This window comes from Notamacropus eugenii, chromosome 6, assembly GCF_028372415.1.
Source record: "Notamacropus eugenii isolate mMacEug1 chromosome 6, mMacEug1.pri_v2, whole genome shotgun sequence".
Lineage (NCBI taxonomy): Eukaryota > Metazoa > Chordata > Mammalia > Diprotodontia > Macropodidae > Notamacropus > Notamacropus eugenii.
Window position 1 is genome coordinate 172575026 of NC_092877.1, and position 20731 is coordinate 172595756.

The window sequence follows — 20731 nt, forward strand, 5'->3', positions numbered from 1 at the left end:
CATCAGACGTGCAGGTCACCCTGAACTGGAAATCTCTTCCACTCAGTCTTTCTGTGACTTCTGCTGCTGTGGAATTTGTTGAGAATCTTTCTTTACAAGTATTTTATGGGCTGTGGAGGAAGAGCTAGAGTATGTGAGTCTTTCTACTTCAACATCTTGGCTCTGCCCCTCAGTTTACCATTTTTTAAATTAATTAATTAATTAATTTTTAAAAATGTTCAACAATCACTACCAAAAAACTTATATTTTTACCCCCCCTGCCTCCCCTCCACCTCCCTCCCTCCTCAAGACGCCATATAAAGGAGACCCAAAAACATGCTGAAGAAAATAACACCTTTAAAAATAGCCTTACTCACTTGGCAAAAGAGGTCCAAAAAGCCAATGAGGAGAAGAATGCTTTCAAAAGCAGAATTAGTCCAATGGAACAGGAGGTTCAAAAGTTCACTGAAGAAAAGAGTTCTTTAAAAATAGAATGCAGCACATGGAAGCTAATGACTTTATGAGAAACCAAGAAATCACAAAAGAAAACCAAAAGAATGAAAAAATAGTAGATAATGTGAAATATCTCATTTGAAAAACAATTGACCTGGAAAATAGATCCAGGAGAGACAATTTAAAAATTATTGGACTACTTGAACATCATAGTCAAAAAAAGAGCCCAGACATCATCTTTCATGAAATTATCAAGGAAAACTGCCCTCATATACTGGAACCAGAGGGTAAAATATTGAAAGAATGCACCAATCATCTCCTGAAAGAGATCCAAAAAGAGAAACTCCTAGGAATATTTTAGTCAAATTCTAGAGTTCCCAGGCCAAGGAGAAAATATTGCAAGCAGCTAGAAAGAAGCAATTCGAGTTTTGTGGAAATATAGTCAAGATAACACAGGATCTGGCAGCTTCTACATTAAGAAATCAAAGGGCTTGGAGTATGATATTTCAAAAGTCAAAGGAACTAGGATTATAACCAAGAATTACCTGCCTGGCAAAACTGAGTATAAGACTTCAGGGGAAAAAATGGTCATTCAATGCAATAGATGACTGTCAAGCATTCTTGATGAAAAGACCATACCTGAAAAGAAAATCTGACTTTCAAACACAAGAATCAACAGAATCATGAAAAAGTAAACAGGAACGAGAATTCATGAAGGACTTTCTAAAGCTGAACTGTTTACATGCCTACATGGAAAGACAATTTGTAACCCTTGAGACTTTTCTCAATATTTGGGTAATTGGAAGGATTACATACATACACAGACACAAAGACACACACATATATATGTATATACAGAGAGCACAGGTTGAATTGAATAAGAAGGGATAATATCTAAATAAAAGTAAAATTAAGGAGTGAGAGAGGAATATATGGGGTTGAGAAAGGGAAGTGGAATGGGGTAAATTATCTCTCATAAAAGAGGCAAGAAAAAGCTTTTTCAGTGGTGGAGAAAAGGGAGGAGGTGAGAAGTGAAAAGTGGAGCTTACTCTCTTCACATTTGACCTACAGAGGAAATAATATACTCACTCAATTTGGTATGAAAATCTATCTTACACTACAGGAAATTAGAGGACAAGGGGACAAGTGGAGTGGGGAGAGAATAGAAGGGAGGGCCAATGAGAAGAGGGAGTAATTAGAAGTAAACACTTTTGGGGAGGGACAAGGTCAAAAGAGAGAACAGACTAAATAGGGGGCAGGATAGGATAAAGGGAAATATAATTAGTCTTACACAACATGACTATCATGGAAGTCTTTTGCAAAACTACTCCTATATATCCTATATTGAGTTGCTTGCCTTCTCAGTGGGAATGGGTAGGGAGGGAGTTAATTTGGTAATTTAGGAACAAATGTTGAGAATTGTTTTTGCATGCAACTGGGAAGCAAGAAATACAGATAATGTGGTGTAGAAATCAATCTTGCCATACAAGAAAAAAAGAGAAGATGGGGAAAAGGGAACCGAGGGTTGTGATAGAAGTGAGGGCACATTGGGGAAGGGATAGAGATGGGGAGAAAATTTGGAACTCAAAATTTTGTGGAAATGGATGTTAAAAACTAAAAATAAATAAGCAGTAAAAATGTTTTAAAAATTGTTTTTATAGAGAAAAGAAGTCATCATATTATATGTTACTTATTTATGGTAAAACTGTGTGTTTTGCTTATGGATTCAGGTCAATTGGTATTAATTTTCATTTTTGGTTTACAGAAAACAATGGAAAGTGAAGCATTACTGAATTAGAACTGGATTTTATGTTCAAAATAAATTTATCCAAAGCCTTCATTTTATATGTTAGGAAACTGATCATAGAGCGATTTGATAAGGCCATAATCGATACTAAGTGGCAGAGTGAAGATTCAATTTGAAGTCCTCTAGCTTTAAATTCAGTGGTGTTTCCCCCTACTGCACTCCTAGACTGTGAATTATAGTAATTCCGTCTATAAAATGAACAGCATAACTTGGAGGAAAACTGTTCTTAGAGTGAAAATAATAGATGGGAAAATGTCAACGTTTTAAAGAAGATAATGCTGATTGACTTTTGTCAAACACTTCTTCAAAGCAGTACTTCAAGTACATAGAGTGAATCTTGCTCAGTCTAATGTATGCACAAACTTCTTTTGATTTGACACAGACAGAAAAATTGAGAAAAAAAAAAGACTGGCAGAGATGAGGGGAGAAGTTACCTCTAAAAGGCTGAATTTTCCAGGTAATTACTTTCCAGCTCTGCTCTAAAGTGTGGCCAACCTCACAAGAAAGAACAGAGCAGTATTCTATCCTAGATTGCATGTAAGCCTGAAGGTGAAAGTAGTGAAGAGTAGTTGCCCTGTGAGGAACAAGCTTGCTCTAACAGCAGTGACCACTTCTGCACATACTCCAAGCTAAGAGGAATTCTGGGCCAGGACATTGCCAGAAATTCAAAGTCCTCCAAACCTTGTAATAAACTAAAGTGTGAATTGGGCTAAGATTTCCCAGTGCGTCCTGGATCATTTCTAGTCATCCTGATGAATATCTGGTCACTGGATTCAGAAGGCTCTGGAAGAGAAGTGTGGCTGGTGACCTGCACAGCCCTGCCTCACTCAGAACAAAGTCAAATGCAAGTCATGTCATCATTTCTCTGATGGCATGGTCTTCTTCAGCAACGAAGGATGAACACAATTTTATCATGAGTTCACATGTATTTGATGTGGAAATAAAATTAAATGTATTTTTTTTTAGTATTTCTTATATATTTATTAAGGTAATGAAATACATGAATAAATTAAATTAAACCATTACAAAAAAGAAAACCTTACATAATGATTTTCACCTCAATTTGCAACATAATTATCACACAACTTTAAAAAGAATACTTGTAAACAAAGAACGTGGGAATGCTTAAAATGTAATATCGTTCAAAAAGTTAAGCAATTTTAGAGGCAAGCTCTATGGATGAAATATGCATTGATCTAATTCATCTCGCTTGAAACTATACAAACATAACAAAAAATGATAACATGTTAAAAATAGAATGCTACAGTTCAACAATTAAATGTATTATGAACTTCCATGGAGAAGCTGAAGTCTCAATTCTCAACTCAGTCTCTTTTTTGACTTTAAGAATCAAATATTAGGCTGGAGAATAGCCTTTGTTGAATAGGTCGCTTTGCGACGCTGATTGGCTGGAGGTGGTACCAGGTGATGCAGTGGGAGGAGTAGTGGGAAGGGACTGTAATTAATTTTGAAAGGCTCTTTCTGAGCTTTATATCCCAGTATTAAGATTGTTCTGTCTATTCAGTTACAAGTATTTACTTGTGGAACAGAGTTAGAATGATGTTCTTCATTTAATTGGTACTGACATTTAGTTAATTAGAAAAATTTAAGGCTCTGCCAAGATGGTGGACTAGAAAGACAAACATACACAGGGTCTCCCCACACAGCCCATAAAATACCTGTAGAGAGAGACTCTCAACAAATTTTGGAGCAGCAGAAGTGGAGAACAACAGAGTGGAGGAGATTTCCAGAAATGCCCGTGGGAAACATTGGTTGCACTAGACTTGGAGCAGAGGCTGGAGCCTAGCCCACCCTTGGACACATGGAGCAGGCTGAGGAGACTCTGGGAGGAGGACACCTCGGGACAGAATCTCCAGTCACAGCAGCGGGCCCTCAGATCCCTCAACCCACAGGTGCCAAAGGTCAGTGACGGGGTTTTTTCAGCTGGCCAGGAAGGAAGAAGGGCCTTCCCATAGCTCTTGCCTGAGGCAGCAGCCCACAGAGGCCACATCAGGCAGGTGGCAGGAGTTCTCACAGCAGCCCCTACAGCAGCCCGAGAGCATTGCTGGATCATATAAACCCCGGGGGCACTGAGGGAGCTGGTCTTTGTCTCACACTGAATGGTGGCCCTGCCCCCACAGTTTGACTGAATTCCACCCTCCCAGTGCTACCTTGACGGAACTGGAGGTGAGGTGGCTGTGGAGAGGAAACTCTGCTAAGATTCTGGGCACAAAAATCTTTCCCTGCACCCAGACCAGTACACACGTGATTGTGCCACCTTGGAAGAACTGATATCTTACAGGTCCCCAGAGTATACCCTACTCTTGAAAAAGGACCCAAAAATCAAGTAACTGGTTGGGAAAAATGCCCAAAAAAGGGGAAAAAAATAAGACCATAGAAGGTTACTTTCTTGGTGAACAGATAACTCCTCCTATCCTTTCAAATGAGGAAGAACAATGCTTACCATAAGGGAAAGACACAGAAGTCAAGGTTTCTGTATCCCAAACATCCAAAATAAATATACCTTGGGCTCAGGCCATGGAAGCGCTCAAAAGGGATTTTGAAAACCAAGTTAGAGAGATGGAGGAAAAATTGGGAAGAGAAATGAGATGGATGCAAGAAAAGCATGAAAAGGGGGTCAACATCTTGCTAAAGGAGACCCCAAAAAATGCTGAAGAAAATAACACCTTAAAAAATAAGCTAACTCAATTGGCAAAAGAGGTTCAAAAAGCCAATGAGGAGAAGAATGTTTTAAAAAACCAGAATTAGCCAAATGGAAAAGGAGGTTCAAAAGCTCACTGAAGAAAATAGTTCTTTCAAAATTAGAATGGAACAGATGGAGGCAAATGCCTTTATGAGAAACCAAGAAATCAAAAAACAAAACCGAAAGAATGAAAAAATGGCAGATAATGTGAAATATCTCATTGGAAAAACAACTGACCTGGAAAATAGATCCAGGAGAGACAATTTAAAAATTATGGGACTACCTGAAAGCCATGATCAAAAAAAGAGCCTAGACATCATCTTCCATGAAATTGTCAAGGAAAACTGCCTTGATATTCTAGAACCAGAGGGCAAAATAAATATTGAAAGAATCCACCAATCACCACCTGAAAGAGATCCAAAAAGAGAAACTCCTAGGAACATTGTGGCCAAATTCCAGAGTTCCCTGGTCAAGGAGAAAATATTGCAAGTAGCTAGAAAGAAACAATTCAAGTATTGTGGAAATACAAACAGGATAATGCAAGATCTAGCAGCTTCTACATTAAAGGATCGAAGGGCATGGAATATGATATTCTAGAAGTCAAAGGAACTAGGACTAAAACCAAGAATCACCTACGCAGCAAAAGTGAGTATAATACTCCAGGGGAAAAAATGGTCTTTCAATCAAATCGAGGACTTTCAAGCATTCTTGATGAAAAGACCAGAGATGAAAAGAAAATCTGACCTTCAAACACAAGAATCAAGAGAAGCATGAAAGGGCAAACAGCAAAGAGAAATCATAAGGGACTTACTAAAGTTGAACTGTTTACATTCCTACATGGAAAGACAATATTTGTAACTCTTGAAACTTTTTTCAGTATTTGGGTAGTTGGTGGGAATACACACACACACACACACACACGCAGAGAGAGAGAGAGAGAGAGAGAGAGAGAGAGAGAGAGAGAGAGAGAGAGAGAGAGAGAGAGAGCACAGGGTGAATTGAATAGGATGGGATCATATCATAAAAAAATGAAATTAAGCGGTGAGAGAGTAATATATTGGGAGGAGAAAGGGAGAAATGGAATGGGGCAGGTTATCTCTCATAAAAGAGGCAAATGAAAGACTTTTCAGTGGAGGGGAAAAGAGGGGAGGTGAGAGAAAAAACATGAAGCTTACTCTTATCCCGTTTAACTAAGGGAAGGAATAAAATGCACACTCATTTTGGTATGAAAACCTATCTTACAATACAGGAAAGTGGGGGAGAAGGGGTAAGCAGGGTGGAGGGGAAGAAGGGAAGGAGGGCAGTGGAAGGAGGGAGCAATTTGAAATCAACACTCTTGGGGAGGGATAAGATTAAAAGAGAGAACAGAAGCATTGAGGGGCAGGATAGGATGGAGGGAATTGTAGTTGGTCTTACATAACACAACTATTATGGAAGTCATTTGCAAAACTACACAGATATGGCCTGCCTTGCCAAAGGGAATGGATGGGGAGGGAGGGATGGGGAGAAGTTGAAACTCAGAGTTTTAGGAATAACTGTTGAGTATTGTTCTTGCAATTAGAAAATAGAAATACAGATAATGGGGTATAGGAAGTTATCTTGTCCTACAGGACAAAAGAGAAGAGGGGGATAAGGGAAAGGAGGGATGTTAGAAGAGAGGGTAGATTGGTGATAGGGGCAATTAGAATATTCGGCGTTTTGGGGTGGGAGGAGGAGAGAAATGGGGAGAAAATTTGGAACCCAAAATTTTGTGGAAATGAATGTTGAAAAGTTCAATAAATAAATAGATTAATTAAAAAAAAGGAAAGAAAAATTTAGTAGCTACAACACTGTGGCATTCATATCCAACATAAGTTTAAAGCATTTTCTATTAAAGAGATACCACATACTTGTGTCTCACCTATTGATTCCACTGTAGTATTACAAAAAGAGATGCACCATCCTTGTTTTCCATGGTGAATAACAAAGGACAAAACCAACTTTTACAGTACTTTACTTTTACAGTACAGTAATAATAGATTCTAATAATCTGGGCAGAAGCAGGGCTAATAGATTTACAAAATGCAAACTGAAAGAGATAGGAAGAAGCTTCCTTAAAAAAGGAATGAAATAGTCATTCTTAATACAAAGATAAATTCTAAATGGGACAGATGCCACAAAAGCTTAGAACAAGGATGGGTAGAAATAAACAATTCTTGAATTCATATTAAATATAAGGAACGGGCTCGCCAAAGACTTTTCTTTCATTCAACCCTGAGAAAAGGAGAAATAGGAAGAAAAGAAGATGATGATCATAAATTGTGATCATAATGAAGAAAAGGTCACATGATGGATCATAGGAAATGAGTCTAGAAAGATGCCAAAATTTCTAATACTTTCTGAGATCTCATCACATATATGGGGAAAAAAAATACTGGAGGATTATGATTAAAGAAATTATGACTCTGATTTCAAAAGTAGTTGTGGAAGTTTAATTAAGTCACAGACCTTCTTTGGGACTCAGTTTGATTATCTGTGGGACAATTAGATAATGTCTGAGGTCCTTCCAAACTCTTTAAATCTACAATTCTAACATATCAATTACATGGTTTATTTAAGTAGGGAATGTAATGTGTTACAAGCCAAAATGACTATTATATATGTCTTCCTTGATATTGTTTAGAGGATAGTTGATTAAATTGCTAGACAGTTGATAGAGTTGTAAACTTGGAATCAGAAAGAGGTTAGTTAAAATCTTGGCTCAGTACCTTGCTAGTTATAGGACTATGGGAAACTTTTTTCTTTCTCATTTTCTGCATCTGTAAATGGAGGATAAGAATTATACCTACCAAAAGATTTACCAGGAGAATAAAATGGGACAATATGTGTAAAGCATTTTGCATACCTGAAAGACCTACAAAAATATTTGATTATCTAAATCAATTATCCATTGATTATTTAATTTATTTGATTATCTAAATAATTATCCATTATTTAAAAAGAATAAAACACAAATTGCTACAACTTAAGATGGATGGACAGTCATAAGAGTTCACAATTAAAGAGAATATTCTTCTTCCAGTTATTAAGACTATCGCTAGAATGGACTTTTTCTGGTTATTATACATTTAAAATAAACCACGTCATTGTCTTTGTCTCTTTTAAACAAATACTCCATAAGGAAAGTTTCAGTTGTACCTTGATGATTACACATGTCATAAAGATTGGTGATCCAATCTCCTTTTGATGGTATGGATTAATTTCTTTGAACATCATTCATTTATTTAAGTACCTACTCTAATATAAGGATAATAAAATATGTTCTAGTGTTACTCAGTAATATAAGAATGAAATCACCTAGTCTGCGAAGTATGTTGGAATGGACTCAGATGATCTAATTTCAAGTCACAATTATGCCCCACTTAAGTTGATTCTATTCTCTTCTATAGAGTCTAACTGTAAAATCAGGGAAGAACATTCCCTAATCAAAAAAAGAGAGAATGACATCAAATACTATCTATGGAATCTTCTAGCTCTGACATTCTGTGATGCACAATGAACATTTTACTTTTAAAAGAATAATAGGCTATGTATTTTATGTGATTAATAACAAATTCTTTACAAACCTAAAGGTGTTATTTACATATGTATTCTTTCAACCCATTTTTTTCTTTCTCCCTTAGTGATCTCACCAGTTACAAGAGCTCAAATATTATCACAAGGAAAATTACTCTGAAATTTATATTTCTACCTTAATACCTCTCTCCTGTTAGCAACTACATTCTCTACAATTCCACATGGTTTTCTAAAAATCATCTCTCACTAACCAGTTCTCAAATTAACTCAGTATAGTTTCTCCAACCCTATCCATTTTTCCAAACTTCCACATTTCTGTCACTAATCATTTCTGCCTGAGCTTTGTAGACTTGAAGATACATTTGATTCTCCCCTCTCTTAAACTGGGAAATCCAGTCAATTTCCAAATTTAATCAGATTTCCCTCTCCAAGTCACTCATCTATCTACCTACTAGCGACCAGATTGAACAACAAGGCTTTCTTTCTTTTTCTCTCTTGCTTCCTATCCCGCTTCCTCTCTCTCTCTCTTTCCCTCTCTTCCTCTCTCTCATAAAAAATATCACACCCTTACCTACCAGTGCTCTGCCCAAAGGCAATGTAAATTTTAATCTCTGAAACTTTTTCCTTTTTTTGTTCTTGTTTTGATTGTTTTGGTTTTCTCTCTTAAAGACCAGCCTTAACTCCAAATCACTCTGGTCTCAGACCAACTAGTACTTACTTGGTCATTGATTAGGCCCTGACTGGCTTAGAATGAATGTAGATAGCAATTGCTTCAGTTTTGGCCAGAAACCCTGAGTGTCTTCCCTTCAAAGGTCTATTTTTTTAAAGAGGCCATACTTTGCCTCATTTTTTTATGTCTTAATCACTGAATGGGTGCTGCCTCAAATTGAGACCTGTCAAAGTCCTTAATTTGAAAAGACCAAGATCCACCACTGCATCCTGGCCCATTTCCAGTTGTACTGATGCACATTTGGCCACTGTAGCCACATGGCGCCAGAGGGGAAAATGAGACTGGTGACTTTGCACAGTTTCCCTTCATTTAAGTCCAATTCACTTGCATGTAATGGCATTACCTCCCTGATGTCATGGTCCTCTTGGAGAACAAAGGACAAATAGTAGCAGCAAAAATAGGACACTTAGAAAGAAGTCATCCAAAGTGATTAAGACTTTCATCTTCAATATTGTACTCCTATTTAATTGCAATATAAACAAATGTTTTGTTTTTTTCCAATCTGTTTCTAAATGTGGGGTAAGGCCCTAGCACATACACCAGGTCTCTCCTTCTCAAGGTTAGTGCCCATCCCCCACTCCCACCCCTCATTTCACTAGAAAATTTTTTAAAAATGCAAATTAAAAAAAAAAAAGATGTGATCAGCTAGGTGGCACTGTGAATAGAGCACCAACTCTGGAGTCAAGAAGGCTTGAGTTCAAATACAAACTCAGACACTGGACCAGTGCAAGCTATATGACTCTAGGCAAGTCACTTAACTCTGAATATCACAACAAAAAAAAAAATTTTAAATTAAAAAAGATGCATTGAGGACCATCAACATCCCTGGAAAGTACAGTAAATCATGAAGGGAAAGGGAAATGCTAACCAAGTCAAGTGGCTTTTCATTTCATCTAAACTAAAAGTGGTAAAAAACATACCATGTGGAAATATAGATACTGTGGGAGTTGTGGGGAAGTGAAGTTAACTGTTTCTTATGTTACTGGAGGGGATAAAATGTGACTAATAGTTATGCAGAAAACATTTGGAATTAAGTAAGCAAGGTCATTCAAATGACTATTCCATTTGAATCATGGATCCCAATACAGGGCACCTATACTTGAAGGATATCAAAGAGAAGAGAAAGGTTCCATACACATTGCCACAACCTGCTGAAGGGAAGCAAAAATGGAAGCCTGTTAATCCAAGACTAATTGAACAAATCCTGTGACATGCATATAATAAGGTGGTATTGTGTTCAGACAGTCAAGAAGCAGCTATTCAACATTTACCATGTGTAAGTAACTGTGCTGAATTCTGGGAATACAAACAAAGGCAGAAGTATAGTATTTTGGGGGAGCTCCTCAAGGAGCTCCAAATCCACTGGAAAACTGCACCTTAAAATTTACACATAGTTGATGAGTAGAGCATAAATGGAAAACAATCTCAGAAGAAAAACATTAGCCAGGTGTGACATGTAAGTAGGGAAGGATCAATATAAAAGGCCTCTTTCAAAAGGTAGAATTTGAGTATTATAGGATACAAAATCCAGGAGGTGGCACTGAAGGGAGAGAGAATATTTCAGAGAGAGGGAACAGAAAATGAGAAAGCAGAGAATTGGGACATGGAGTGTGGTGTCTGAGGACCACCACTTGTTTGAGGAAAAGCAAGAAATCTCCAGGAGTCTGGATCTTAGAATAAAGAGGAGAAAAAATCATAAGAAAATGGGATAGATTGGAAAGGGGGCAGGTATTGAAAATCTTTAAAAACCAAAGACAGAATTGTCTACTTGATCTAGGAGACTCAGGGTTTTACTGCACTGGAACAAATATGATCAGACCAATGTTTTGAGAAGGTCACTTTGGTAGGTGAGGATAGAAAGAATTCAAGTAGAGGGAGACTTCAGGAATGGAGAAACTCTTGCAGTCATCTGAGGATGAGATGAAAAGTGCCTACATTAATTGATGACAATGAGTAGAGAAAAGGGAATATATAAGAAAAATGTATAGGTAGAAATGTCAAGGCATGAGAAAAGATTATTTATATATAGGGAGAATTTATTGAAGTCATGGGAGGCGATGTGATTACCAAGAAATATACTATGGAAAGAGAAGTAAGAAGGAAGAGGACAAAGTTTGTGAGGACACAACCATGTTGAGTGGCATTTCCTGAATATTTACATTAAAATAATAAATATACACATACAAAAGTATATAATGTATATATAATACATTTGTGTATATATGCATACATGTTTGTATGTGTGTGTATGTATATATATACATATATATATACATCTTACAAAAAGTAAAATTCAGATGGACTGAAGAAACAAATGAGAAATGCTCCAATTGGGACCAGTGTCACACAATCTAAGAGAGGAAAGCCTATTCAAGGGAATAAGATCATTATCAATGATGTTAAAGTTTGCAGAGGGGTCAAGAAAGAGTAGAAGTGAAATAAAGCCTTTAGATTTGGAACAGAAGTCCTCAGTGCTAATTTTGGATGGTACAATTTAGTGTAATAGGAAAAGTCAAATTTGAAGAATGCAGAGCAGTGTTGGTAAACGTTTCTGAACTGATGCAGAATGTTAGGGAAAATATTAAGCATAACTAAAATTAATGTAAATGAACACAACACTGAGTCTTTGCCATTCTCTTGTTAATTGTATTGAAAAACTCCTCTTAGCCTAGAAAATAGAAAATCAAATATGGCTCCCTCCAATTTGTAGAGAGCCTGTAAGCTACAAATGCTAAATGTATATTCTTTCAGATGCAGGAATATTTGCAGGTTTTACTGAACCATTTGCTCCTGAAGTATTTATTATGTATGTATGTATTACAGAGAACTGTTCAATGGTGAAAGTATGTATGAATTTGAGAATTACAACCTTATAAATACACAATATGCCAATAAACTTCATAATCCCCTTTCCCACAATATAAGTAATATAATGAGTTTCATGTTTACTAGGGTTTCAAATTGTTGAAACCAGAAAGAGTGATTTGTTTTAAGCAATAGTCCTTTTGGAAATAATAGTGAATTTATATATTACTCTTGCCACTTGAAAAGGATATTACTAAAATGATTTTAAAAAAGTAATTTTCTTGTAATTCAGAATTTTCAGGAACAGGGTTGTGGCATTTATTATCTGCAAAAAACATTGTTTTATATAATGTATTATCCTCATGAAAAGTTGCTGTATTCTTTTTGCTAATATCTTATTTAAAAATTTTGTGACTATATTCTTTAGAGAAATTGGTCTATAATTTTCTTTCTCTGTTTGGGCTTTTCTTGGTTTAGGTATCAAAACCATATTTGTTATCATAAAAACAATTTTGGAGGACTCCTTCTTCCCCAATTTTCCTAAATAGTCTATGTAGTATTGGAATTAGCTGTTCTTTAAATGTTTGATAGAATTCAATTGTAAATCCATTTGACCCTGGAGATTTTTTCCTAGGGAGTTCTTTGACAGCTTGTTCAATTTCTTTTTCTGAGATGGGGGTTATTTAAGTATTCAACTCCCTCTTCTGTTAATCTGGGCAATTTGTGTTTTTTAAAATATTCATCCATCTCATTTAGATTGTTGAATTTATGGGCATACAGTTGGGCAAAGTAATTTATAATTACTCTTTTCATTTCGTCCTCTTTAGAGGAGAGTTCACTTTTCATTTTTGCTATTGGTAATTTGGTTTTCTTCTTTTTTTTAAATCAAATTGACCAAAGGTTTATCAATTTTATTGTTTTGTTCATAAAATCAACTCTTAGTTTTATTTGCTAGTTCAATAATTTTCTTAATTTCAATTTTTTTTATCTCTCCTTTGGTTTTCAGTATTTCTAATTTGGTATTTACTTGCAGATTTTCAATCTGTTCTTTTTCTAGCTTTGACAGCTGCATGCCCAACTCATTGATCTCCTCTTTCTCTATTTTATTCATGCCTACAAGAATTCATTCACAGTTATAAAACTTCCCCTAAGAACTGCTTTTGCAGTATCCCATAAGTTTTAATAGATTGTCTCATTATTGTCGTTCTCTTGAAGTTGTTGTTTCTGTGATTTGTTGTTTATCTCACTCATTCTTTAGGATTAGGTGATTTAGTTTCCAATTAATTTTTGTTTTATTTTTCCATGGTGTTTTATTATATGTAATTTTTTATTGCATTATGATTTAAGCATTGACTATTTCTGCCTTTCTTCACAGGATTGTGAGGTGAACTCCATTTGCACTAGTGTCTCCCCTATTCCCCTAGCTGTAGGGTACACCTGGGGTCCTGGTGCTGATGATTGTGGGCTCAACCCTCCTGGGTCTCATGCTCTCCTCCCAGTTTGCTGAAGTGGTGCTGTCTGTGATAGCTCCAGTCCTGTACTGGTCCCCTTCAGCCACCCTTTGCCATTTTACTACCCTCTTTGCAACTGTTTTTAAGAAGAATTAAAGATCATTGACAGTACTATTTAAATAAATATCTTACATCATGAATACATATTGCAATGTCAATAAAACCAGTTGACTTTTCATTTCATCTAAATCAAAACTGATAAAAATGTTAATAAATGGCAACAAGCACATTGGGAAAGTTTTTGAATAATAGGTTAACTCTTTACATGTTATTGGAGGAGCCAAAAAGTATCTAATTGCTGTGGAGAAAACCTTTGGAATTATGTAAGCAAGGTCATTGTTCAGAGACTGGCTAAACAAATCTTGAAGTGTGAATATAATGTGATATTATGGTCAGAGTCAAGAATCATTTATTCAACATTGCTCTTGTGTCAGTCACTATGCTGAAGTCTTGGGATACATAGAATGGCAAAATGCTCCTTCCCTGCCCTCACAGAGTTTACTTTCAACTGGAAAACAACACACCCAACATTATACATAGTAGATGTAAAGAGCCCAAATTGAAAATAATTTCAGAAGAAAGGCATCAGAGTTGGATGGAATATGGATGGGAAAGCCAGAATAACAAAGTGCTCTTTCAGAAGATAGAAGTTAAATCCTGCTGTATGTGAAAGCCAGATGTGTGGAGGTGAAAAGAGAGAACTTTCCAGAAAAAGAGAAGAGAAACTAAGACAGCATGGAGTTGGTACATGAGAGTCATATCTGAGGAAGAGCAAGAAGCCCCAGGTTACTGGATCTTACAAAGCTTGCAGAAAAGTGAATCCTAAGATGACTGGACAGGTTGGAAAGAGGCTAGGTGGAGCAGAACTCTAAAAGAAAAAACACAGGATTATGTGTTCTCCAAAACCTACATAACAGAAACTGTCCATCTGCTTGGTGTTTTTGGCTTAAATTAAGGCAAGCCATTAGTCCCTTTGTTGGCAGACAGCATGCCTCTTTTAAGATAATCAATTTTACTATGCTTGTGGAATGGCTTCAGTTCACTCTTCTTCTTCATTTCAGTCTGGATATCATTTTAGCTCTAATTTTCAGGAAAGTGCAGAAGAACAGGCCCTAAAGAAATCCTTGTCAAGTTAAAATGGAAAAAGTATCCATGAATTGGATGCTCTCACCATGGCACATATATTTTTGATTTCCTTGAGAAATATGTGTATTTTCTCTTCAGAAAAGGTTCTTGCTGTCAACTTCTGCTTTTCAAATTCAGTTTCTCTGGAAAAGAAAACTAACAGTGTCATGTTTTAAATGGGGAGAGCTGTGACTTGGGTATCAAGTATCTATCCCAATTTTCCCACACATATAATTGAATGAATTAGGCACATTGGATTCCATTAATTGATCTCTATTGCTGACAACATCTTGTCGGTCATTTTCTTGTGTGTCACTCTTAACATTTTGCTCATTCATCACTATCTGTATAACATTTCTTGTTTCATTCTAAAAATGAATGTTTCCTTGTGGGTTGTTACTAAAGTAAGACATTCACTTTTATTTTTCATGCTCAAGTTAGTTCAGAGGGAAGGGTCTAGAATTTCCCTTTTCCACATCCTTATAAATTTCAATTCCTAGTATTATTCTTCCATGTTGATAATCCAGAATTTCTTCTATTTTGATAACCTAGAATTTCTTCAGACAATCTCAAATTATCAGGTGCTTCAGGTATCTCCAGGTTTTGGAGTAATAAAGGAATTCTAGTGGAATATTTATTTGAACATAAGCTCACTTTTCACCAATTTGCAAGATATGCACCATTAAGCATAGTCCCAGTAAAAGGATGGCAGGGACATAGGTGGTGGCTGAGATTGGGATATTGTTGTTTTGATTACTTCATGAGGGTACTATCACATTGGTTCCCAAAGAGATACAACCATTCTGAAATGCCAAGAGTACTATGTGAGTGTACCTGGTTCTAATGTGAGATGCCAGTTAAATTATCATAAAAAGTATTGCCCTTTTCAATGTCATCTTTCATAGTTTCAATTTCTTCCTGTAGAAAAGAAACATTATTAGAAAGATAAATCAAATACTTTTCTAAAGCAATTCAAAGTCAAATTTTTGAGCTGGGACTACTTTGAATTCATGATCTTGTGATTTTTTTTTCAGGCTCAAAATATTTCTGACAGAGATTAGTCACTTGCTCAATACCTCTTCCAAAGCAGAATCTCCATAAAGTACAATAGGAATTTTGAATCAACTTCCAAAGATTACAGTCCAAGCAAGAGGAGTCATCAGTTCCAAAGCATTCAGGTTACCAAATTTACAAGAGGGAAAATCCTAAGAAACACACAGGAGCCAGTGCTCAACAGTTCAAATTTCCAAGCTCAGAAAGGAAGTTCAATTAACACATCTGCAGGAGTTTGTTTTAAATCTCTGCAGAGCAAACTCTGAACAGCAAACAGGATCCAAAAAGGAGATGTGAAATGAGACTTCAAGCTCTCAGTCCATTGCAGAGGTGGGAGATACAAGAGGGTGCCATATGACCGAAATTTTCATAATTTTTCTCAATGCATTTACTGATTTTGCTCATTGATTTCCTTTCCTGCCCTTCCCTTTCATTATGCTAAAATAAATTGTGTGGGCCTCTCTGAGAGGGAAGCAGGGCAGTTTGACCCACTGCGACATTAAAAAAAACTATCGATAGCATCTTTCATTTTTGTGTAAAACAATGTCATTTCTAAAATTCAGGCAAGAGGTGATAGGCCCTAAACCTGAGAAAGTAGTGTTCCCCTGGGTAGAGAAAAAGGAGTAAATGCAAGAGATGTTACAGAGGTAGAAGTGACAAGAGTTAATAACTGTGATATGGTGATATGATATACAGCTAAGTAGCATAGTAGATAGAATGCCAAGCCTTGAACCAGGAAGACCCATTTAGGAAGACTTTTTTGAGTCTAAATCCAGCCTCAGACACTTACTAGCTTTGTGATCATGGGAAAGTCACTTAACCCTGTTTACCCTTCCTTCCTTACATGTTAAATGAGCTTGAGGAGGAAATGGTAAACCACTCCAGTATCTTTGACAAGAAAATCCCCAATGAAGTCCACAAGACTTGTTGAAAATCATTTAACAAAAGAAATGGTGACTTAAAGGAATAAATGAGAAAGGGCAAAGAATTATACATGACTCTTAGCAGAGAGATTTAGGTGACTGAAAAGAAGGCAGTGTTCAACATAGAAGGAGCAAAGTTTAGTAGAGTGGAAGGTTTCAGAGGAAGAAAATGCAGGTGTCTTGAGCAGGAAATGCATGCTGATTGATTAATTAGGTCTGGAACTCAAGAAATCGATTTTGCTTGGAGATATACATTTGGGAGTCTTCTGTAGAGAGATAATCATTCACCCAGTGGAATCTGATGAAAACAGGAAGAAAGAAGGAGTAGAGAAAGATTACAGTGGTCAGAAAGCAAGAGGACACCCAATCTCATTGAGTGGGAGGACATAAGGTGATTCAACACAGAGAAATGAAAAGTGTACAACTGGGTAAGAGGGGCAAGGAGAGAGAGCATTATAATGAAAGGTAGTGGAGGAAAGACTGTGTAAGGAGAAGAGGAACTCCTCTGTCAAAAGTGATACGGTGGCAATGATCTACAAAGATTGAAAAAAATATGTAAGATTAGACAGTTGAAAAGACTGGAAAATTTTGGAAATCAGGGGGAAAGGGGACTCACTATTGCTACATGGCAAACTCCATTGTACAGCTGTCCTCATTAAAACTCTTTGGTTCTATTTAAACAAGAAAAAGAAAAAAGGCAAATAAGTGGAACAGGCTGGATAGACAAGACTTTAGAAGCAAGTGAATCCAGAAATTATTCAAGGAACCTAAAAACACAAAAGGAGGAGAGAAGTATTGTCCCAGAAAAACTGCAAGAAAAACTACAAAGTAATTAGAAACAATGCTGGTTTCAAGTAGCATCATGCATAATTTAACAGAATAAATACTGGTGTGATAACTAGACTTAATACAAGAAAGGAATAATCAAACATCATGTAAAATAAGATGTTTCTGTGACATATTTTCAGAAAAGCTCACAAACTAAAGGAATGGGCCATCATAAAAGAAAAAAATATAATTTTATCTACATTAGATTATGATCATGTAAACAGTGCCAATAGAGCTTACAACAGGAAAAATTCTCAGAAAGGAAGCCTTTACATTCATTCTCTCAGTTATTAATTTTACTAGTGAAAATGCAAAAAAATTATTACAAACATATAAGATGTTGTTTGGTTTTTAATGCCATCCTTCTTTACTTTAGTAGGTAATTATCCAATTATTGTATTAACACATGGTTTCAATACCACCAATGTCCCTATGGGAAAGGATACTACATCATAAATCAGTGAGGAACTGGATTTTAACTTCACCAAGACCAAACTGAGAAAATTGATAATGATATATGCAAACAGACATGCTGGGGGAGTTGTGGGAAGATAGGCTAACTGTTTATATGTTATTGGAGGAGCTCAAAACTATCTAACAATTTTGGAGAGAACTTTGGAATTACAAAAGACAAATTAAAGAAAACAGCACACTTTTAAAATCATTGATTCTACTACAAGAATGTTGAATACAAGAGAATGGTTCCTTATACAAATCTTTTGTTTTTTCTGGAGGGGAAACATAATGGACACAAGTGACCCATTAATGAAGAACTTATGTGTCAGTTCATATATAATTTCTAGGGATAAAATGAAAGGTAACAGTACATCATTCACAGACTTCAAGTAATTCATATTCAACTGGAAGACATGGCAACCATATATACATATATATGCATACATATATATATGTATATATGTATGTATATACATATATGTATATATGTGTGTGTAGTGAGCATAAATGGGAAATCATCTCAAAAGGTATGCATTACCCAGGGGTGAGAGGGGTAGGTTATAAATAGGGATAAACAGGGAAAGTTCACCACCAAAGGGTTCTTTCAGAAGGTAGAATTTGAGTCTTGGAGGATGTGAAAGCCAGGAAGTGCAGATGAAGAGAACATTTGAGACAGAAGGAATATTGAAAACACATGGAGCAGACAGAAGGGTGGAGTCTGAGGAAGAGCAAAAAGCTCCTGGATCTTTGGATTTTAAAAAGACTCAGAGGAGAGAAAACAGAAGAAGAGTGGACAGGTTGGAAAAGATGGTAAAGGACATTAAAAGCCAAAAACAGGATTGAATATGTGATACTGGATCCTCTGAATTCATTAATTAGGGAGGAAATATGGTCAGATCTATGTTATCACAAGATCATTTTGGAAATTTAGGGAAGAGTTAATTGGAGTAGAGGGAGAATTGAGGAAGGGAGAGGGTCTTGTAAATACCTGAGGATAAAGTGAAAAGGGCCAGCATCAATGTGATGACCCAAGGAGCAGAGAAAAGGGGATATGCACACACACACACACACAAATATACATACATACATACACACATTTTATATGTATATATATGAAACACACAAATATATATATGTATATACATGAGAAATAATATGAAGGTAGAAATGATGGGGCATGGAAAGAGACTCCCTATATGGAGTGATGATTTATTCAACTCATGGGAGTTTGGTTGCCAAACAAGACATGAGAAAGGGAGAAGTAAAGGAGGAAAACAACCATACCTTGGTGGACGCAGACAGGTTGAGCAGCATGGCTTGGATGCAGACCTGACAAAAAGGACCAACAAACAAAAAGCAGATGCCTCAAGTGGGAGCAGTGCCCCAGAAACACAGAGAGGAAAGCCATCCAAGGGAACAGGGTGATTAATGGTGTTAAATGTTTTGGAGAGGTCAAAAAAAGGTAAGAACTGAGATAAAGCCTTTAAGATCAACAGGAGAAGTTATGATTGGTAACTTTGGAAAGTAAACTTCAGTGGTGTCCTGAGTGACAAATTCACAGAATGCAGAGTAACCTAGGTATATCCAAGTGATGTAGAATGAGGTTAGGGGATATTAGCTATAACTAAAGTTAATGTAAATGAAAACAGCCATGAAAGATCTCCCTTCTCTTATTGGTTGAATTAAGAAATCCTATTCCTAGAAAATAGCAAGTGAAATACAAGTCCCTCCACTTGTTAGTGAGGCTTTGGGCAATAGATGAAGAACGCTATATATTATGTCAGATGCTGTTATGTTGCTTGGTTTTGCTGAAGAGTTAACTTTTAAAATATATCTAGTAAGTACACACATACACATGCAAATATATATATATATATATTATATGTTTGCATGTATGTGTCTATCTTTGTATTACAGGGAACTGCTCAGTGGTAAAAGTGTGGGAATGAATTTGACAATGACCAGGTTATAGATTACATACTATATCAATAAACTTTACAAACCATTTTCCATCCCAACACAACAATTGCTATGATGGCTTTCATGATTTTTATTGCACTTCAAAGTGATGAAGCTAAGAAGAGTGATTTTTTTTCAAGCAATAGTAATTGTGAAATAACCATGAATATAAATTAGTATTGCCACTAACAAATAATCACATTAAAATGTTGGAAAAAAAAATTCTTTCCTATTTCAGAATTCCCAGAAATAGGGAAGAGGCAATGCCCTGCTGCAGAAACATTTGTTTTCATGTTTTGGAATACCCACCAAAACTGTCAGCACCCACAAAGTTGGGAGCATTGCTTTCATACCTTTCTGACATCCTCCTCACTACTTCCCCCAATTCCTTCCTCTAGACACTGCAAACAGACCCAGAAAAAATCCTTGTGGAATACAAATGGATAAAGGAACCACGAATGGACTCTCTCACCATGACACATATCTCTTTCAATTCACAGTTCAATTGCAGGGAGGGCTCTTTCTTCTCAGGCTGTTCTTTCCAGCTCTAATCTTTTGAATTCATTTTCTCTGGAAATACAAAACCAATAGCAAGTGTAAGTGTTTTAAGTGGGGAAAGTGCTGACTTGGGAATGAAGAATTTTGACTTCTGTTCCAATTTTTCCATTTATAAAGTTGCGTGAACTAGGTATAGCAGATTCCATTCACTGAAATCTACACTGCAGTGATGACTGTTTTTGGTAACTTCTTAGTTAATTCTCTTTTGTGTTCATTTTAAATTTTGTCCATTTCTCACTATTTGTATGACATTTGTCTTGTAATTTCAGACACATTTTTTCCTTT

The 20731-nt window shown here is 36.2% G+C and overlaps 2 pseudogenes; one reads left to right on the plus strand and one right to left on the minus strand.

Annotated features, from left to right (window-relative positions):
- Positions 1 to 20731, minus strand: part of LOC140512186 (nucleophosmin pseudogene) — a 355194-nt pseudogene that overhangs the window by 123448 nt on the left and 211015 nt on the right.
- Positions 1 to 20731, plus strand: part of LOC140510830 (translationally-controlled tumor protein-like) — a 51009-nt pseudogene that overhangs the window by 25775 nt on the left and 4503 nt on the right.